The 22100-nt window shown below is 44.0% G+C and overlaps 1 protein-coding gene across 7 annotated transcripts in view; it reads right to left on the bottom strand.

The window, feature by feature from the left end:
- The window catches only part of PCDH15 (protocadherin related 15), a 460568-nt gene that overhangs the window by 319900 nt on the left and 118568 nt on the right, over positions 1–22100 (bottom strand). For all 7 annotated transcript variants that reach the window (XM_050305502.1, XM_050305496.1, XM_050305499.1 and 4 more), the window contains exon 3: positions 14525–14602. The gene's annotated coding sequence lies outside the window, so the exon portion shown is untranslated. The remainder of the gene's footprint in view (positions 1–14524; positions 14603–22100) is intronic.

Below are 22100 nucleotides of genomic sequence, written 5' to 3'. Positions count from 1 at the left end.
TGATCACTGCTCTTAGAAACTTCATTTCCTTGAGGAAGCTCTGATTTATTTTATAACCCCGATTTCCTGGAGGAAATAAGAGTTATAAAAATGTCTTGAGTTATCATTTTATTCCTCCAATACTGATAAAAACCCCAAAGAGTTCATCCAAAAAGCTGCAACAGAAAGAAAGCACACATTTAGGACTCAATTTTTCTTTCCTTTCATTTTGGTTTAACTACAGCAGACACTCATGCAGTTTCCATGGGGGTTCCTACTTCCCTTCCCAGCACTGCCACAGGCACCTGCTCGCAGTTCTGCTGCCGTGAGAGTAAAAACTCCAACAACACAACTCGTGCCCCTCGGCAGAATCAACACCTGCAAGTTTATCTGCTCTCTTTAACTGTGCTTCTCTAAATTGCTCCAAAATCCCCCAAGTTCAAGCTAATTTGGTTTGCCAGCCAGGGGACAGGGTTCCCAGCTGCAGAGAACCAGCCATGAAGATGGTCCAAGTGGCACAGCTGAGAAGAGCAGGCTGGAGCAGGGAACAGGGATCAGGGACGTGGCAAAGGAATGTGTCTGCAGATCAACAGAAAGGGACAAGCACTCAAACAGAATGGGAAAAGCAACGGGGCTGGGAGGCAAAAGGAAAACGGGCACATGTGAGCAGGGTAGAACAAGGAGGGTTTGCAGACCTTGTATCTGCCTTGACAGGAGGGCTTGTACTTTAATTTAATACTTTGCAAGGCAAGAAGATAACCTCTGTGGCTCATTGGAATGTGCCACATCAGATGAACCCCCCCAGCCACCCCTCGTGCTGCATTCACCCCACCCGGTAAAATACTCATTTCCCACTGTCTAAATGTCATTCCTAAGCTCCCTTCTACTCCAGCAGCACTTACTGACAGACCCACACTGCCCTGTGTGTTCCCAGCCTGCTGATGTTCCCTGCTGTGCAGGATGCTGCTCAATCACAGGCTGATGCAGCTGGAATCTCAGATCCAGCCCCCACAGTCCCGAAGCAGGACTACACTGTGGCACTCAGGGTGCCAAGGGAGTTTTAAATCCTCAGCTGGTGATCTCACAGCCCCTCTGGGCAACCTGGCTGCAGAGCCTTGCCACCTCCACGGGAAGTTTTGGTTCAGCATCTTCAATCACAATTTCCCTTGAGGCAATTTGCAAGTTCCACAGCTCCCTGAAACTGAAGTCCTAATCCCTAATTTCAGCCAGTAAGGAAAAACAATGTTTTCCACCTCTATTGCCCAGAGGAGTTTGCCAAGGATGCTGTGGATCCAACAAACCATCAGACCAGAGAACAGCTGACAGAATAATGTTTTATGTTCCTCTGACACAGGGGAGTTTGGGAAAGCAGGTGACTTCTCCAAGGATCTCTCATAAGTGCTGGCAGAAGGGGCTGTAGGATAACCAGACAATACTTGGATAACAAATCACCAGAACCAGGGTACACATCAATATTTCTCAAAGACCTCACTGGTGAAACAGTAAATTACCACTCCCAACCCCTTACTTAAAAATCTTTCTGGGTCAGAGAATGCAAAGGGGGCAAATACAGCACTAAATCACTCCAGAAAGCTTTGGAGAGACCGAGAGAGCTACAGATCCCTGTGTGTGCATCCGCACCAGGGAAAGCAGGAGGAACCACAGGGACAAAAAATAGTGAGGTTCACAGTCCTTTGCCTTCTCCAACCCTGTGTTCTGAACATATTATACTGTTCCAGGATTTTCTATTATTAAAAAAATCTGACTCAGACAAGGTAAGGTTTTCGTTTGTTTGTTTGTTTTGAATAGAAGGATCAATGAAAGAATTCTGAGAGTTTCCTGACCTTGAAATTTATCAACAAGCAATAAGAGAAAACAAACCATATGGAAAAGCCTTTAAATGATATTATAAATGCTAATACCCAGATGTGTAAATAATGTTTACCTAAGGATAGACCTATTTGCTATTTCAAAATTCAGGTTGGATATTGCAAAACATGGCACTATCCTGTGCTGGCACTGAATTTTCAATTCAGCATTTTGGGAACACCTACAACAAAAATGTTCTTGAAGGGCATTAGGATTACACTCATGGAAATCCAATGTAGGAACAGTTAAAAAAACCAGAAAGAGAGAATTAGACTATTAATTTATTCTTGTGCTGCTCTCTGAACGTGTCTTTTGTAAATTTTAATATGTATTTGTTGTCCATGTCCCAAAAAAGGCACTTGAACACAGTGAGGGGGTGAGAGGGTGCAAGAAACTGCACAGAACTGCGACCAAGGCCAGTGGAATAAAAAGACCTTTCCACACAGACAAGGGATCTCGAGAACAAAGCGTTGCCAGGAGAAAACAAAGACAGAAGAGTTGCAGGAGTGAAAGAATAAATGTCTGCCTCCTGCTTGTGCCTTTGAAAAGGGAGAGTTAACAGTTCAGAGGAACAGTAACAAACCCCTGGCCAGGAGCCCAGGATTTGCTCCAGGTTCTGAGGGTTACCTGAGGCTACAGGAAAGCAGAGCAGCAATCAGAGACAAGGAGGAGGCAGAGCAAACAGAAACCAGGCACTGGGGGACAGCTCAGAAATGCCTGCAGCTCGTGAGGCACATCCTCCTCCTGCTGCAGGAACACAGCAATCCCCAGCTGCTCTCAGGGGGTGACAGAAGGTGAACCCCAGGAATCAGCTGCTGACAGCACAGCAGGTCGGATCCGCAGCCCACGTCTGTCTGGGGTTTGTATTTTCAAGATTTAACTTAGTTTACACAGCTGTGGAACACCAAAACATCACATCAAAACGCCTTGACTTCAAATTAATCATCTCATCGCTCCCTGGTGCGAACAGAGGAGAGGATTCCACACAGACATAGAGAGAAATGTTCATAGAAAAACTGAATTGCTGGGTGGGGTCGGGATCTTCTCCTGGGAGATCTTCTCCCAGGGAACAGCAACAGGACAGGAGGAAATGGCCTCAGGTTGTACCAGGGGAGGCTTAGGTTGGATTTTAGGGAATATTTCTTCATGGAGAGGGTCATTCACAGGCACAGGCTGCCCTGGAGGGATCTAAAGGACATGTGGGTGTGGCATTTGGGGACATGGGTTAGTGGCAGGCTGGGCAGTGCCAGGGGAACAGATTTGGATGATCTGAAAGGTCTTTTCAAACCTCAAGGCTTCCAGGATACACAAAGTTGGACACAATCACTTCATTACACACAAAGCAATTGAAATTTCTATGCAGAATCACAGCAAACTACTAAGACTCCCTCAAAAGTGGTAAGTTTTAAGGGCTGTGTTCTAAGAGAATCAAGAAGTTCTTTGGGCAAATTACCATAAAAAGAATAAGGAAAGGAAGAAACTGGGTGTAAGGCAGCAACAAAACCTGGGAAGAGGACCAGATCCATTAGGAGACTGTGTACAAATAAGCTCAGGTAATCCAGCCTTAGAGTAACCCATATCCCTCCTATTTTAGGTGGATAGAGCTGGAATTCCATGCCAGAGCACACACAGATTACAACATTGAATCAGCACCTGACAAACCATCCCAACTTCACAAAGAGGCACAGGATGTATCAGTTCCAGCACCGAGGAAAAAACACCTGCAAAAGCTTCCCAAGCACCAGGACACAAGGCTAGGCCAGTACTGGAGAGACCAGGACTTGCACCATGGTCTGTTCTGCACGTGTGCCCATCAGATGGGCTGCAGGCTGGGAAGGTGCCCACTCACCCCTTAGATGATGACCAGAGTCATCATTCATCTTCCTTGTTTTAATTACAGTTCAACCACTGCTATAAACCAATTCATAGGAGTCTTCCTCAAGGAATTCCCTCAGCATGAAGTCCCCTAAAATTAGGACCATGCTCCCAGGACAAACCTGTCAGAACAAGACTGATCCCCTCTGAGAACATCTGTTTGTTGGAGCCACTTATCCTGAATTCGTGCAACTCTGCTAATTTCTGTGGGAGCCAAATGGATGAGGATTATCCTCCATCTGGAAGCAGCCCTGGGTGCTGATCCCTCCTGCTGATGGAAGAGAGAGGCACTGTAAGTGTGTGGGTCCAACCATGGCTGGGAGACAAGCCCTGCCAGCTGAGAAATGGCGTGGGGGGATTCATCCAAAGTCTCCTCTTCAGTGCCACATCTCATCGTGCTGCTTTGATTCCTTCCCTGCCCTGCACTGCCTGCAACTGCCTAAGCAGGAAAACACATTAGGATGAGCAATCTATTTTCTCCACCTAATCAAGACTTCCTAAGACAAGGCAAACAAATCTAGCAGCGTGGTTAACTCTCTTTTAAACAAGAACAGCTCTCAGAGATCACTTGTTCTGCTCTCTCAGGTTTTGCAGTGATTAAGGATCGATCCCTGCGACTTCTCTTTGTTTGCACATCGTTGTCAGCCATGGCAATAAACAGTGGGCTCACAAGCTCGACCTCTTGCTTTGGACTTTATTAACTACACAGCAGCTCTTTGCAGTGAAGTCTGGATGTGGGTCTGCAGCCCACCCCTATGCCCTGAGAGTGTCAGACGTGTCCCAGCCTTCCTCATCTCCCAACACCAAATGACTGCTGAGCTCTCTGGAATTTCACCTCCCACCATTAACACTCGGCTGGAATTTGTCAAGTGTTTCTCATGACCACATTTTTATTGACTTTGTAGGAGCAGGAACTTGATTAGGCAGAGAGAGTCCCTTAGGCTGGGACAGGAGGTGTTAAATATTGCCCTGCCCATTCCAGTTGAAATCTGGGTACAATGCACTTCACTGAGCTCGTGGGAAGGAAGGTGGTTACAGCCTGTCACATCAACCCCAGGGAGCAGTGAATGGACAGAGGTTAAAACAGGACCTGTTTGACCTACGCTGTTAAATTGCTACCACTGAAATAATAAAGCAACAAAAGGTATTTATAGCTCTCGTGTCTATTTTGCCTCTGAGCAGCTGTGCACATTTTTGGGGTTAGCCATGAAAAAGCAGTATTGGAAAAACTGCTAAAAATAGGCAGTCAGGTGATAAATCACTCACTGCTATGCAATTATGAGAAATTAAAAAAGAAGAGGTGCTGTTCCAGCTGGGGGCTCCTTGGTTTTGCCAATTAGAATTCCCAAAGTTCCCAACAGATCAGCTTTTTCATAGCAGCCTCTAAGCTTCTTTTGTCACTACAGTGATGTGAGGTAGTGATAACATTACAGGGGAACAGGAAAGGGGAGGTTTCTAGTCTAAACAGCTCCAGACAGAACCTTTGTGTACCTCACTTGATTTTGGCAAATGTCCTAACCTGAGATTCCAGCAAACAGCTTAAAAGCACAATGTTTTTCAACATAACTAATTCACTGAAGGAAATTATGCAGCACTGCTCTTCCCTGCCACCACTGCACTATCAAGGCACCCGGAAACAGATTTAATGAGTCTTTAATTGACCCTTCTCCCAGAGATCACATTAACAGTGTGGTCACTGCTGCAAACAATGACCTCCAGAGAGTCCTGTCGAAGCCACTGCCAGCTGTACAGAGTTTTACAAGCACCGTGCTGCTGTGTGCTCAGGGATGCAGGATTTGTCTTGTGAGAGGTCGTTAATCACGGAACCACAGAAGGGTTTGGGCTGGAAAACACCTCTGAGATCATCGAGCCAAGCACTCACCCAGCACTGCCACCTTCACCCATGTCCCCAGGGGCCACAGCTCTGGGGCTCTGAGAAACCTGCAGGGATGGTGACTCAGTGCAGAGAGGCAAACTGAAACCAACTGACTCCCTTCAGGGACAGGGGGAGCACACGGACGATGGGACACGGACACCACCCCCACCCCCACCCAGCAGTTCCACCTTCTGTCTGAGAACTGCCCAACCAAACATCTCCTCTCCTCTCTGGGTGTCAGCTGTTCCTACACAAGGACAGGACAAAAAGAACTGCCCAACCAAACATCTCCTCTCCTCTCTGGGTGTCAGCTGTTCCTACACAAGGACAGGACAAAAGATGGAGTTTGTGTGTTTGGGTTGGGATGGGCACACAGGAAGGTTCAGAGTGTGTGCCCATGCAAACGCTGTTAACTTTAAAAACTACTGCATTACACAGTTCCTCCACTTGGCTCTTCTAGACCCTGCTAGCAGTAAGATACATCTACATTCAAGTTAGATGTTGCCAATAATTGTCAGTCATATTCTCACGAGGTGAACATAAGGTTTAGAATATGCAATCTGTCTGACTTGCTGGGATGTGTTAAAGGGACCAACCCATCAGCTCCATAAAACTTTTGGAAGTGCAATGATATGAAACTGCATATTAAGCTGAAAAAAAATCATACTGATCTGTATTTCAGGAAATGTATGCTGCAGTCAGCATGCCCACTAACCTCCTATTATTTACACACAATTGGCTGTAAATCTTTATAACGTGTGGCCCAGCAATCTCATCTACAGCACCACCAATAATCTACAGACATCAACAAATCCTATGCATAAATTGTACCACACACTGAAGTAACACGGTTGGTGAGAATCTGCCAGCCTAAACTGGCGTGCTGCCACATGAAATTATTATCTACTTAGTTTGGAAAAGAATCTCCAAGATCACCAAGTCCAAATGCTAACCCAGCCCTGCCAAGGCCAGGACTAAACCACGTCCCCAAGTGCCACGTGGGTTTCCCTGAGCGACAGAAACCTTCATACAAAACACCACAGTAAGAACTGATAAGGCTGTGACGTGACACTCAAAGTCCGAAAATTCTGAATAAAGTTCATAAAACAGCTGGGAAAAGATGTGGGAGCTGAGAGAACAGCACTTATTACACAGAGCAAGGAAGGCAGAGGAGAGAATTTTATGCCTTCCAAAAGGAAAATAATGAACAGATGATTGAGATTTGCCCTCAGCCCCTACTCTTAGTACGGCCCCTCCCCTCTGGAGCTATGAAAGTGAGTTCCAGTGTGTCTGTTAAAAGTCACCTGTGCCATGCCCAGCTCCTCACCTGCCCTCAGATGTTTGATGCTCTGACTCTGCTCCCCGTGATCAACCGCGGGGTCACAAACCTGCTGATCCCTTTAACTGCCTGTTCCTTGTACTTCCCACTGCAGAGCTGCCCTCAAACCCAGACACTGATCTGTGCAGCCAAGTCCTTCCCTAGAGGATCCAATTCCAAGCTGAATCAAAGAGGGAAGAGCTTTGTCTCAGATCAGGAACTGCGAGGTGAAAAAAGGGAGAAAATGTGATGTCATCAGTTCTGCAGTCTGGCTGGGATTTATACTGGGATTTTGGAAGCTTCTGCAGGGAAATACATTTACAAATGGGTCTCCCTGGAGTTCCTACGTGTGGATTCCTCACCTTGGGTCTTCAGTGGTTGCTGCTGTGCAGGCCTGAGTGAAAACCCTCTGGTCTGCAAGTCTGACCAAGGGAGGTGCCCTCGTGTTTTGGTGCTGCCCTCCCGTTCAGCAGGGAGGAATCCACACCAGCCCTTTGCTTTGCACACAGAACTCCCCCCCAGCAATCCCTGCATCAAAGGCTACGTCCCTTTGCCCACTTCCTTCCCCCTGCTGTTTAGATGACTCAGATTCTGATCACAGAATTCTTCCATTGAAAAATTCTTGCGAGAAAATTCCTTCTGTTCCACCCAAAGAAGCTCCCGGCTTCCAAAAATGTACAGGCCAGGGACTTGGGCCAGTGACAGCTTCTTCTTTTCCTTACTTTTAATACACTTTTCTTCTATAATCATGTGCAATTTTCCCTTATACCCACACCAGTTTACACAGCCAGTGGTGATGGCATCCATCAGTGTTACAAACTGTATGCAAAGCCTCTGAGTTGTAAGGAGCATCCTGACAAACTTTTATTGCTGCAGGAAAATGCCTTTGACCATTTTTTTTTCCTCCTCGGTTCATCCACAGTACTATTACCTCCAGATGTCCAAATCTCGTGTGACAGAGCACAAAAAAGATTATGTTTTTAATGGAAAAATCCTCGTGTGCTTCAAAATGGATTGGGATTTTTGGTTTGGATGAAATGTCCCTTTAACACAGACCTGAAAGATCAGCAGATAGCTGAGCACTCATTATCAAAAAGCATTTTGGACACAGTTACAGCTAAAATCTTTCCTATAACATGCTAATCACAAATAATTTAGCTATTGAACCATTGTAGAAGTGATGTCTGAAGGTACTTGAAGGTTTTTGTTATAATAATCATCCATATTCTCCTGTTCACTATTTTATGAAGATTTTCTCCTGAGCCAAGCATTTCCCATGCTTGCTTTCTGCCTCTGTGCAAGCATTTAAAAATCATTTAAAAGTCTCCAAATCCTTCCAGTTAACAGCAGAAATCTCCTCTTACTGGAAACATTTTTGTGGGCTCAGGAAATTTCGAGCCCAGCAGCTCAGAGGGGAAAGGATGGCTTTGCACTAAAGATCTTTAAATGCTTCAGAGGAGATTAATGTGCAAACCAGCAGCTCCTCAAGTGGATTATAACCAGCACTTGTGATCTCCTGGCACTCTCAGCCAATCCCTCCTGTGTCCCTCCAGAGTTTCCAGGTATTGCTCGGAGAGCCTTCTTTTAACCTCTCTAAATGCATAAACCCCAACACACAGTTAGTTTTGCATGATTGTGCTCGTCACTTCTGGGTGTGATTTAATAAAACACAGGCCTTGATGACACAATTGAAGACTGGAGGGATACTAGAATTCCTGGGTTTCTCTCCAGAACTCTTTTCCATCAGTAAATTACAGTTCAGGGACAAAAGGTCACTCTCTATGAGACAAAAACCTTTACACTTCAGTGTCTACCTGAGCTCATGAGACAATCAGATACAGAGATTAAACAGGATGAAGAAGAAGAAACCCAAAGGTAAAGAAATATTATGATATTATGTAAATATTTAAAATTAACAAATAAATAATACTAATTGCTTACTGGACCCAGGCACACACTACCCATGCTCCTTCTCAGTGCTGTGACACCAACTAACACCCAGATAAAGAGTCAGGTCACCAAAGCCACGAGCCCCAGAAAACACTGTCATTGTTAGACATTTCTAACTGCAACTGCTTTGAGTTATTTTCCAGCTTTATCATGAAAGACTAGCTATGTGCTGCTTTCCTTTCTCTGAATCCTCGGGGACTTCTGTGTTCATTTTCTTCCCTTCCAAACAGAGCTCTTTAAAAAGCACAACACCTTAAGAGAGCTAAACCCCTGTGAGCTCACACTGACGAGTCACAGCAACGTCTGCACCCACACGGAACCTGTGAAATGCCGGGAGGTGATGAAGGGAAACACAGCACAGATTTTATAAAATAGAGTTTCCAGAAATAAAATGCACTACAAAAGAGGAATTAAAAAAAATGGAAAACAAACAAACAAACAAAACTCCAATTTGAGGTATTTAAATGGTGGAGTTGAATGATTTGACCATGGACCAAGAATCAAGGCAGTGTCCTGAACCCAATTTTTAGCATTGTATTTGTTTTTTTTTTTAAGGATGGGTTTTGTCTGTTTTCTTTATTTCATGCTTGTTTTGGTCTCTGTGTTAATATACCAGCACCACATGCTTCTTCTTTTTTTCCCTGCCATCACATTTTTAATATAATATTCATGATATAACATGATATACGTGACATAATATACATATACCATTACTTTTCTCTGAATTCATTTTTTTCTGGATCTTGGGACATGTCTTTTTACCCCTGACTGTAAATCCAATCACTGTCAGGTTTAACAGGATGAGGCTCAGGATTTACTGGGTTCTGAACCACAGCCTGGTCTTAAACCTGTTTTTTTAATAAACCTGTTTTTTTTAATAAACCTTATTTTTTTAATAATCTTCTTTCCAAACTCTCTCTCCCTCTGACGAGCTGTTTGCTTATGACAAAAGATAACGCATGGTTTGATTAAAGATGGGTGTTTCTCCTACACAGCACAAGTAGATAATGTACTTTAAAGTAGTTTAAGATTCCATTACTCACACCAGTGACTGTGCCCACCCAAGGACTGCTGCAGTTACCACAAGCAATGAAAATGAATATTTAAATGTATAACACTGAAGTTCAAAAAGAAGCAGCAAGTTCAAAAGCCAGGAAGCCACAACTGCAGCAAGGTCTTTTTTTCTGTTGCACTCTCTTCATCCTTTTGTTAAAAAGAATGAGAGTGATATATTTAGGCTGGGCTTGTGTCTGTTATACAGGGGAGGGAAATAAATGCAAACAGAAAACATGATAAGTGCAAAGTCATATAAGGCTTTACCACAGCCATACAATCACAGAGTCATTCAGGTCAGAAAAGACCCCCAAGGCCATCAAGTCCAGCCTTCTGCCAAATCCCACCACTAAACCACGTCCCCAGGGGCCACATCCACTCATTGTTTTGGACACATCCATTGTTTTGGACAGTTCCAGGGACAGGGACTCCACTTCCCTGGGCAGCCTCTTCCAATGCTCAGCACGTGAAGCACTGGAACACTGGTTAAATGTGAAGTTTAACCTTAAATATGATGGCAATTTGTCAAATGGGAAAAGAAAAAAAAAAAACAACCACACCAAAATCAGGGACTTAATGAAAATAAAAAAAAAAAAGGAAGTGTGAGTGTTACAACCACTCAAGCCACACATTACCACTGGATTGGCAATCAGCCCTCTTAAAACACTCACTAATTCTGCATAGCTTACATTAATTTACAAATAAGTGGTTTCAGCACTCCATCTTCCATCCCTCTCGCTCAGCACACAGCAATTAGAGCCCTTGTGAAGTCACACTGCTACAAACACGGCTTTGCTGGCCACAGTTCATCGAGTGCCCCAGAAACTGAGGAACAGGCTTGTTCCCAAAACACTTCCAGTGGCCTGGTCACTGGGATCGTCTGGGAGCTGTACAGATCCAGTACCTGTTAAAACTGTACCTGCCATGGGGGTTTCCAATCCTCTCACAGGGAGGGAAAAAGTTGTTTCTCTTGTTTATGCCTTATAAAAGCTGGGGCTAAATGAACTCTTAAGCCCTTCTCTAAGATAGCAGGATGGGCAGTCTGAGGGTGCTGCTCTCAACTGACAGTAATTGTATGGGGAGTGTAAGAGCAAAACCACGACAGGCGCCTACAGGCAGTAGGAGCTCAGACACTCTGTGCAAGACATATTTAAAATACCACTTTCACCCCACAGCTCAACTTTCGTTGAGCAAGGGCCTCAGTGTGGCTCCCCCGAAGCCTTGGGGCTGGCAGGATCAAACTCACGGTTCAGAAACACAAGTAATATTTTGTAATACCTGTGCACTGCCTGAACTGAGGGCTGCATAAAAATTCAATAAACGGCAGAGCCCCTAAGTGACAAAGCAGGGAAAGACAAATATACATTGAGAAACGGTATTTGTCAGGCTGAGATATAAAATACAACAAAGGTATTGAAAAGATTCTTATATTAAATGCCAATCTCCATCCACAGTGAGAGAAATAAAAGACAAAATAGCAGAAACGCTCCAGTGTGACCTCACTGCCCAGGTTCCACTGCAAGGGGAGCCTGCAGATGAATTTGCACTCTCCTAGATGACTTTAAAGGATGACAGAATCGCTGCACAGACAACTGACCTACACTACAGATTTCTGCCACCAAACCTGTGTAAGTAAAACCCTCTGTTCTCAATCCTCAAGGCCCAAATGCCCCCCCAGTGATCGGAGAACACCTCAGCTGCTTCAGCCTGGGCTTCAGCGATGACGCAAATACTACAGATCAGCTCTTTGGGTTTGTCACAGAAGGCTTGGCAATAACAGGAAGAAAACTGGTTCTGTTTCACAGCAAAGTGAACACATGAGTACGAGTAATTAATGCCGTTTTATCAGAGATGAAAATGGGTTGGCATTAAATAGTCATTAAAGGCACATCTGGGAGGGGGTGTCATTTTGGAGAGAAAAGTTGCACAGGTATCATTGCTGGGGTAAATCCTGCCCTTCACAGCTGGGACTGAGCAGAGAGTCAGTCTGATCCAGACACTGCTGGGTCCTGCTCTCAGACCAGCATCTCCTTTTCATCTCAGCCACACACACAGACTGGGAAGACAAGAGCTCTGATCACGATGCCAACATGTGCCACACGTTGATTCCCACACTGCACAAACCCTCTCTCAAATAACACATAAGGTTTCAAAAGAAATTCCAGAGGAATTTCACATCCAGAATATCCCAATCAGTTTATTAAGCAAAAGCTGGTATCGATTTCCGAGGTCATTATTTTATTTTTGGTATCAAAATGGATCAAAGATGTGGGGCAGGTTTGTGCATTCATTTATCTCCATATTAAACACATCAGGCTCCTGTTCCTCCTCTGAACAGCAGAAGATTCCCTGCAAACCTGGATTCCCATAAAACCCTCTCTCATGCTAAGAGCACTCAGGCTTGGCTTGAAAATACCATGTCCTGTCAAACAGAGAACCACAAAGAGATCAGGCATCTCAGTGACATCATCTTCCTCCAGACGTGCCACCGACACTGCACACGCATGAGGGTTCAGAGATTCCTGAGATCATCCCAGCCCCAAATCAGATCAAGCTTTGCCACGGACGAGATCAGAGGAGAGAAAAAAGGCCTTCTAAATTATGCTTAACAATGACACACTGCAGTCTGAGGAACTCAATAACATAAATCAATACCGAGCTTCTGAGCTCTCCTGACAAGGAAAACCATCACATAATTACAGAATCAAATGAGAGACGTGTTCATATTCCCAGTATTTGCGTGCAAGTTGATATCAGTTGTACTTTAGAAACAAATATCTCATTTACAAGCTAATTTGAGCAATATAACCTGCCAAATTGAGCCTGAAGCCTGAAACCCAAAGTCTGCAGGAAGGAACTAGTCCTCTAATTTCCTGCATGACTGGAGACACAAAAGTAAGACAAAGTGTCATTTTATTAAGGCTCAGAAAACATGCTTTTAAAAATAAGGAGTGGGGGGGGTTAATTCCTTGGCTTCCAGAGCTTTTAGAAACAAACACTTGTTTAAAACATCTCGGTGATGAGGCTTAATGGGCTGAAGGCAATCTGTGTTAATGGAGTCTGCTCTGGAACTGAACAGATTTGTTTCTCTCAGTGCCTTAAGCTTGGAAATAGCCAATATCTCTTTTTTTTTTCCAACTTATAAAGGAAAAGGAATACAGGGATGAGAAATTATCACTCCATCTTGCATGTCATCTTATTAAACTTAAGACTTATTTGTGTGTTCTAGGGACTTTTGTCGTTGTCCTGAATTAAATAATCGTTAGAAACCTAAAGATAGGAGACTATTCCTGCTCTAATTATGCATTTCATGCATTGCTAATCTCCTTAAAAAAACTGAGGCAGTATTTTGTGGCTGACACAGTATCATCTGTGTAGAAAATCAGGGCACATTGGAGGGACTAAATCGAGAACCTACCAAGCTAAAACCTCTTGATATACAAAGCTACTAATTATCTTAACTGATCTTTACAAACATTTGAAAATGAGAACTCTGTGAGCTCTGCAGGCTGGTGAAGACACGTGTGTCAGGGTAAAATCAGTACAGGTGTGTGGCACACACATCCTGAGGTCCACAGGATGCTCTTGCCATGAGACCAGAGAGAGATGTTTTCATACAATGGTTGTCTTCACTCAGGGTGGGTGACAACAGGTCCTCCTGCTTTCAGAGTATCTTACAATTAAATAAATTGTTCAAACACTTTTTTTAACTTGAATTTTAAGGTTCAAAGTGCTTCATCTGACCTCCCTTCCTGCACATTAGGACATCTCACTGTTTCTCACACTTTCAGCAATTCATTTTAACAGTTCTTCTCTTTTTTCCCCCCTCTAAATGTGGGATAATATGGAGCAGTAATTCACAACGGGCTGTGTTTGCCTTGTTAAAGTCCCCAGCTTTCAAAAGAAATACAAGAAAATGCAAGAACCAGACAAAAAACCACCTTCAGGTTCCCAGCTGCGACAGCAGCAGATCTGTGTCTGTTCTGCTATCTTGACTTGCCTATCTCCTCTATGATCATTTCTTCAATTTATTTTCATTACAGAACACCCGTCAAATCTGCTACCCAAATTATTTGGTGCCCACGTTGTGTCCTCCAACACGTGAAACCACTGCTCGTGCAATCAGAGCGAGCCTTCCTTGAGAAACACCACATAAAAGGAGATTGATTCTCATCTTGGAAATGTCAGATCCTGCCTATAACGCTCAGCTACATTTTTCCGAGGCAGCAAAGTTGAAAAGAGAGGCGCAGAGCTGACAGATCCCCGACACGTCACGATGGATGTGACAGGCCTCCTGCTTTACTGCCAGAAATGTCCTCCACCAGGATGAGGCAATCAATGAGGAATAATAAATCCAGCCCGGATCGCAGGACTATTTTTTTGTGCACGCAGAACAGAAGAAACGACACATTATTTATACCTCTGCAGACAATAAACCATCACACTAACTATCCTTAATTTTATACAATGCCACTGAAACAGCTTGGGTTTTTATCTGTCCAGTTCTTCGCCATCAAAACTCCTGACATCCAGGTTTGCATTATTATTGTAGTGGATTAAAAGAAAAAAAAAAAAATCTTGTTAAAAAGAAGAGTTTTTCTTACCATTTTTGCAGGTCCCTCTGTCAGCCCGGAGAGCGACTGCTGCTCCAAAGGAATCCGCTGAATTACGTTCCCATCATCCTGCAAGACATTGTTGTTGATTAATACCGAGTCAAAAATTTTACCTTGAGTGCACAGTGCAAATACATTTCATTTTGCTTTCCCTGAGAATTCTCATGTTTGAGATAAATTGCAGCGAGTTTGGAAAAGTTAATTTGACACGCATAAATCAAAGCTTTCCAGAGGAAGGACTGGTTTGATTTATAACACGCCTTCGAATGCATTCTACCACCTATCCTTCAAGTAACAGCCTTGATTTCAGCAAGAGGGAATTCACTCCAAAATATGTATTTCCTAAGGTCATTTGACCACAACACCAACAAAACAAGGCCAGCTGTGCCGGCTCAAACTCGGTGATCTCAAATACACGAGTCCATTTCACATTTTCGGAACGTAGGCTCAATAAATCTGAAAAGGCTTGCATGACTAGATTGATGGTTACTTGTGCTTGTGTATGATTGCCAAAATACATCCATGTGTCACTGTCATAATTCTATTTCCTCCGTTATTTTATCCATTCATGAGCACACAGACAATATTTAATGCTGTGGTAACTGGGACAGTCTGAATTAGGCAAAGCACACGCAGAGAACCAGCAGGTACGTGACTAAAGCTCACTGAAACTGGGAATTAAGGACATGAGGAGTTCCAGGGCTAAAGAACTTCCATTTATTCACACACAACCCCAACCATTTAGCTTTCCTCAGGCTGCAGTTCTAAAGGAAAGCCAGGGCTATGACAGAGTAGGAATGTTCTGGCTCTCTCCTGCCCTTGCCCCTGAGGTGCAGTGGCTGCATTTGTAAAGAGCCTGAGCAGGGCCTGTGTGGGGAAAAGGAAGCAAGGTTTCTTTTGCTTTGGTGTAAACGTTAAATAAGTATATAAATGTGTAAGTCAGACACACACCTGCAACAAACCTGCCCCAGTGCACACTGAACACCTGCACTGCCTCAGAGAGGCACCCGAGCACAGCCTGCCCTACACCGGCGATTATCACCCATCTGCAAGGGTGATGGGAGATGGACGGCTTAGGGAAAAGATCTGTCAATCAGAGAAAACAGATAAATACCGCAAAAACTCCAGGGAGCAGGAAACAGCAAGGTTACAATGCCCCCTGTGCAGGTCTGCAGGTGACACCGAGCTGGGGGTGCAGTGACACACCTGAAGGACGGGGCCATCCAGGGGGACCTGGACAAGCTCGAGTGGCCCCTCAGATGGGATGTTGGGAAGGAATCCTTCCCTGGGAGGGTGGGCAGGCCCTGGCACAGGGTGCCCAGAGAAGCTGTGGCTGCCCCTGGAGCCCTGGAAGTGTCCCAGGCCAGGTTGGACGGGGCTTGGAGCAACCTGGGCTGGTGGAAGGTGTCCCTGACATGGCAGGGGGTGGGATGGGATGATCTTTATGATCTCTTCCAACTAAAACCAGTCTGGGATTCTGAGATAATAGTTTTAAAACAAGAGAGAACAGCAACAGAGACCTTGAATTAACATGTGACACCACGTTTGGCAATGCACTATAAGTTTTACCTGAGTCAGCTAAAATGGTGTGGAAAGGAGCTGTTCTCACAGTCCACACAAGCAAACTGAGCTACAGCAACACTCTGATATGCTGTCAATGAATTCTGAAATGTTCCCATGACAATCACTCCAATCTGCACAGCTCATCACCATTTCTAGCAAGCAGAGTTTGGTTTTTGTCAAGTGAAAACAACAATGTCGGTTTCTGAGGAAATTCAGATTTGCAGGAGTTGTGCAGCACTGCTTTGTACTTGTTTCTGACAATTAATGAAATAATTTACTATTAAGTGCAGGGGGAGGAGACAAAAAGTAATTCAAGTGGCTGTTTCCTTTCAAGCTTCATGATATTTTCTGTACAGTATTTTCTCTGAGATCAGTGAAATGCTCTGAAGTTACTGTGCAGGTAACATTTCATCTAAAACCAAAGGAATAACTCAAAAAAAATTAAGATTTTGTTTGGAATTTTTTTTTCCTAGGAGCTAAAATAACTTTTGTATTGTTCTTTAATTTTTAATGATAGGAAAATATTTTGCATCAATATAATGAAGTTGCTTATTATGCCTGAAGCTATTTTTGAATATTTCAAAACTGGCATAACAGTTCACCTGCTCATCTATAGTTTTAATGTAATGCTTTTAATTTCTGTTACAAACATAATTCCAAACCAAATGTTAAATAATGACCAAGTCTAAAATTGGTGCAGTTCCTGCAGCACCATGCCATTTTTTCTTGTTTTGCCATCAGTAATGGCAGTAAAACCAGGACTTCCAGCAGCACAACACGAGGAGCTGTTGGATCGAGCCCAGAGGAGGAACCAGGATGGTCAGAGATGGAGCAGCTCTGCTGGGAGAGCTGGGATTGTTCAGATGGAGAGGAGAAGGTCCAGGGTGACCTAACTGTGGCCTCCCAGAGCCTGAAGGGAGCCAATGAGAAAGATGGAGAGAGACTGTGTCAAAGGACCTGGAGTGGCAGGACACAGGGAAGAAATCACATAAAAACACTGTAATCCCAAATCACTCATTTTCAAATGCACTCCAGTTCCAAAACCTATAAAGGCTCACCAGATCGAGTTGTCAGTGATAACATGCTTAACTAGGTTCTATTGATTAGCCAAGATCTCTTTAAAATCTTTAATCTATTATTAGCACAGCTTAGATTTTCCAGTTTGGTCACAGTTGTTCTTGACAGAGGAGGAAGGAGGGAGCACTGTTTGCACAAGAAAAGGAGAAGGGTGGTCCCACTTGAAGCAAAGGCCTCCAGAGATCAAACAGAGAAAGTCAAACACAATCTTCCAGCCACCTGATGATCTACTGACCTTCCTTCTGCACATAAACAAGCCATAGCAAGCTAATTCCAAAGCCAAAGCAACAGAAGCCAGACAGATTTTTCAATATCTGATTTCATGCACTAATAGAGACAACACAGCACCAATCTCCCGTGTTCCAGCTGAGTGATTTCCCTTGGATGTCTTCTTTAAACATCAGGGAGTCAGTGGCTGAGCTGTGGTTATGACAGCAGGAGGAGGTCGAGCCCACGTGGGCTGACTGTTGTCTGTCAATGCTCAGAGGGTTGCACAAGGGAGAGCGGGCCCTTTAACACCCAAAAAGTTATGGAGCTGCCCAGCTATCATCATCAGAACAGGTACAGGTTTGATTTTCAATGTAAGGGGATTTAAAGAAAACAAACAAACCAAACACCTCTAAAGTGGGTTTGAAGCAAATGAAATCGTTTGATTGTTTTGGTGACAGTTGTAAAATTTCATTCTAGAATCACAGAATCCAGGGCTGCCAGGGGCTCCTGAGGATCATCCCTCCTCACCCCACACAGGGCAACCTGGAAACTTAACCAGCACCTTGACTTGGCTCCTCCCACTACATTTTGCTTATTGTGATTCTGAAGCAGCTGAGATTCAGCTCTTAAAAACCCCTCGTAACAACTCCAACACAAGTGACACTCTGACCTTCAACTCTGATTTGTCTTCAACACACGTGGCTGTGTTTTCAAAAACTAAAACTAAAAAACCAAACCAAACAAAAAACCTGAAACAAAAACAAACAAAACCAACAAGAAAACCCCAAAAAACCAAAACCAAAAACTCAAACACACAAAAAAAACCCTAACAAAAAGACAAAAACCTGCCCTGCAGATAAAACAAACAAAAAGGTAAAAGTCATCCTCTTGAATACACATAATAAGATTCACAACAAAAATTGTCTTATTAAAATGGCTTCTTCTTATTACAGTTTTAAGAAGGGAGTTTCTTTCATGGTGACAAAAAATGAGCAACCACAAAAAAAACCACAAACAAACAAAGGAAAAACAAAATTCAGCAAAATACAGCTGCACTGATGTGAAATTTAAAAACCAGTTTCAAACTAAAAGCAAAACTTCATTAATTAACTAGGGTGAAAAAAAGGACCCAAAGAAATTCGGTGTATTTTTCATAGCTGTAGTCAATTTTAGCTGCATAATAAAAGAACTCACACTGCAGGTGGTGTAGGGACCTCAGGATTGTCTTTCCTTCCTTTAGCTCTTGCCATTGTTCACTGATGGAAAGTCACCCAAGTCAGTGTTTAAAACTAAACTAATCACCCAATGAATGCAAGGCCATAAATATTGAAACTTTTTTCCCTAATGAGATTAACAGATGTCTATTCTAGGTCAACCATGTCTTTCTAGTTTCCAAATAACACCATTAAAGCCCTGTAGGAAATAAAATAGATTAGGAATTAAACCCAGGGCTTTACCCGGACCAACATCACATCATCACGGAGTTCAGTGCAGAGCTTCTTTTACCTTTTTTGTAGTGTCTGCTTAAACTAATGTGACTGAGGGAGATTTTACAAATCACTGGAGGGCTAAAACCCAGCAGAGCCCTTCCTCCCATTGTTCCCAGATTTGTGAAGAACATGTTACTCAGAACGGCCTGTGAGCACTGAAACTGTAAGAGGGGATAAGGCAATGTGGCATCTTATAATAAAACTGTTTTCATGGCACATGAGATTGGAAATTAAAAAAAAAAAAAATCTAAAACCAAAAAGCCACAAAAGTTTTGAGATCCTTCAAGCACAGCTTATGTGGCTTCCCCTTTCTCGAGAAAGAGAATCGATTCCTCGGAGAGAAGAAACCAACCTTGGCAGCACAAGGGCAGGAACTGAGAAGCTCTCTCCATGAATTTGTACCTATTCACACATGAAATAACCAGCTCTCGAGGCAGTAAATAAAATTCATCCCTTCAGTGGGTATGAAATACAGAACACCAAGTAATTCAGCTCCCCAGCAGCAATCACACGATGCTGGAGGCAGGACCTGCCAGCCCTGAGGGTGCAGAGATGACCCAGGATGCTGCTGCTTCCACTTCCCACCCTGCAAACTGCAGAACGAGCCCCTTCTCTAAACAAAGCTGCTGGTGATGAAGCTTGTCCCTGATGGGAATAATTTCCACTGTCCTGAGCCCGAAATGGTTGGGTGCCAAGACAATTTCCAAGAGCACACCGAAATCACCCGAGGAAGCTGTTCCAGTTCCTGCTCACCCCGCTCAGGCAAGGATTAATGCTGTTGCTCTTAGCAGGGGAAAATCACCTGGAAGAGGGATTCCCAAACTGCATGAAGAAGTACAGCATTAGCCAGAAGAGCCCTGCATTATACACAGCCCACCAGAAGGGCACCAGTAGGCACAGCAAATAGAGGGCACCAACGAAAAGAGTCTGGCTCCATCCTCTTGGCACCCCCTTGGAGATATTTATAGGGATTGATGAGATCCCCTCTCAGTTTTCTCTGGACTATCCAGCCCCAGCTCCCTCAGCCTTTGCTGCTCCCAGAGATGCTCCAGCCCTTGGGCATCTCCTCTGGAGCCGCTGCAGGAGCTCCCTGTCCCTGCTGTGCTGAGGAGCCAGAGCTGGGCCAGCCCTGCAGATGTGCCTGCCCAGGGCTGGCCAGAGGGGCAGGATCTGCTGCCAGTGCTCTCCCTCACTCCTGCAGCCCAGGATCCCATTGGAACCTTTGGGTGCATCAGCAGCTCCCACCACCATCGCTGCAGACACCGGTGCCTGGCCTTTATCCCACACCAAGCAGGACTCCTTTGCCTCAAATCCAACATTTCTTCTCATCTTTTCATTGCTCTTGTACCTCACTGTGGTTCTAACACATCCAGTGGCCAAGCACTGATTTTCTGCTCTCTTTCCTAGTGTGACTTGTCCATGTAACAAGGCAGTTTGATCATCAGGACAGGATCTGCTCACAGAGGGGGATGCCCACCTGGAAAGCTCAAGAATCACCCTACTAGGGGTTGAACAGTGGGGCCTTGAGTGGATCTCTACCTCAAATGTTCTGGGAAGCAGACCCAGAAACTGGTCAGGTGGCTAAAAAGCCCCTTGATTCCTGGTGGGTGTGTTGGTGGTGTATTCCAGGAGAGGAGTGTCCCAAAGCTCCCTGAACTCCCTTAAAGTGCTGGATCCAGAGATGCCTTAAAGCTGGTCACTGCCATCTTTATCTGCTCTTCTTGTCTCCCTGGGCTCAGACACCATCGAAGCATAAACAGCCATGTACATAATGGCCATAAAAAATAACCTCAGCTACCCCTCTGGTGTACACAAAAACGTGGCAGGGGTAAGAAAACGGGTCCAGCAGCAAGCCTGAATTAGCAGATATTAGAATAACTGCCTTAAAACTGTTGAGGATCAAGAGGTCTGAAGGCATTGGTAAAACTCACTGTCACACAGCTGATTTTCCAAAACATCTCGTGCTGCAGGACCAGGTATCCAATCAAGCCTTTCCAAAAGCATCTGCTTTCCTGCAGGGCTTTTCATGCCTGGCCCATGGAAAGGATGTACATTCCTTTAAGTGGCAATGATTTCTGAATGATGAATTTCCAACTGATTTGTGCTTTAAGCAGTGTGTATAACACCTGACAGGGAGCTCTAAACTGATGAGTATTCCTGCCTTGCTCTGCGCTGATTTCAAAGAGAAAAATAACCCTAAAAAGGACAGTATTTGTTTGAATTCTGAAAACAGAGCCCCAATCTTAAAGGATTGCAAGAGCTGAGCAATGTCACTGATGTGGTGATAAACAAAATTACTGGGAAATGTGTCCTGAAATAAAAAACTCATCAGATAGGCCAAGAGCATCTCTGAAATCAGTGTGTTCCACTGTTAACAATCAAATAAAATGAGTAACTATTACAATTATTTTAAGAGATGAAGGGAAATAAGCCTAGCCATCACTGCTAGGAGGTAATTTTGATGTTCACAGGTGAATCAACGTATTTATATATTAACATCACAGAGGAAAATACAAAAAAAAAAAGTGAATTAAGGAAATAATTCAGTCTTTCTCTTATTATTTCTCACTAAAAATAAAATTGTAAATTTTCTACAACGTGTGTTTTTTCAGCACTAGTGGCACCTGCAGCCACAGACAAGTAGTCAAATTAAGCACCTTGCAAAGATTCAGATACAGCAACTTATTTTCTTCAGGCTAATTAAGGGTTTCCCTCTGTGCCTGAAGCTACATAATCATGCCACAGGTATTCCCCCATCCTTAGAGCTGACTTTCTGGCATCAATTTTGCAGCATGATGCAGACTGAATTTAGTATTTGATTTTTAATTATAATAGTTAGATACCAATTTTTGCTAAGTTTTCAACATAAACATTAAAAAACCCAAACAAACCCAGAGTGCTGAAGGGAAGAGGCCAACATGGTTATAGATCACAGACATGGTCCTGAACTCAAATACTTCCAGGCAAACACTCAAGGATCCCTGAAGGTCCAGAAAGTGTTTGAGGCAGACCTTTAAATCACTGAAAATACCTGGTATAAATTGAGATAGGAATTCCCAGATCTCAACAGCAGTTCTGTTTATTGCCTCACCTGGATGGTTTCCTCCAGCAGGGCAAGTGAGTGAGGAAAGCCCAGTGATCACTAAAGGTGAATTCTTACAGCACTGTTCCATGGGGAAGCTCAGCTGTCACCCACCAGGGAAAGCTCCACCTCATGGGGACTTTTC

The sequence above is a fragment of the Myiozetetes cayanensis genome, unplaced genomic scaffold, assembly GCF_022539395.1.
Source record: "Myiozetetes cayanensis isolate MyiCay16 unplaced genomic scaffold, myiCay2020 scf10, whole genome shotgun sequence".
Classification (NCBI taxonomy): domain Eukaryota; kingdom Metazoa; phylum Chordata; class Aves; order Passeriformes; family Tyrannidae; genus Myiozetetes; species Myiozetetes cayanensis.
Note: the sequence above shows the minus strand (reverse complement) of the source record. Positions and strands in the feature narration are given on the sequence as shown.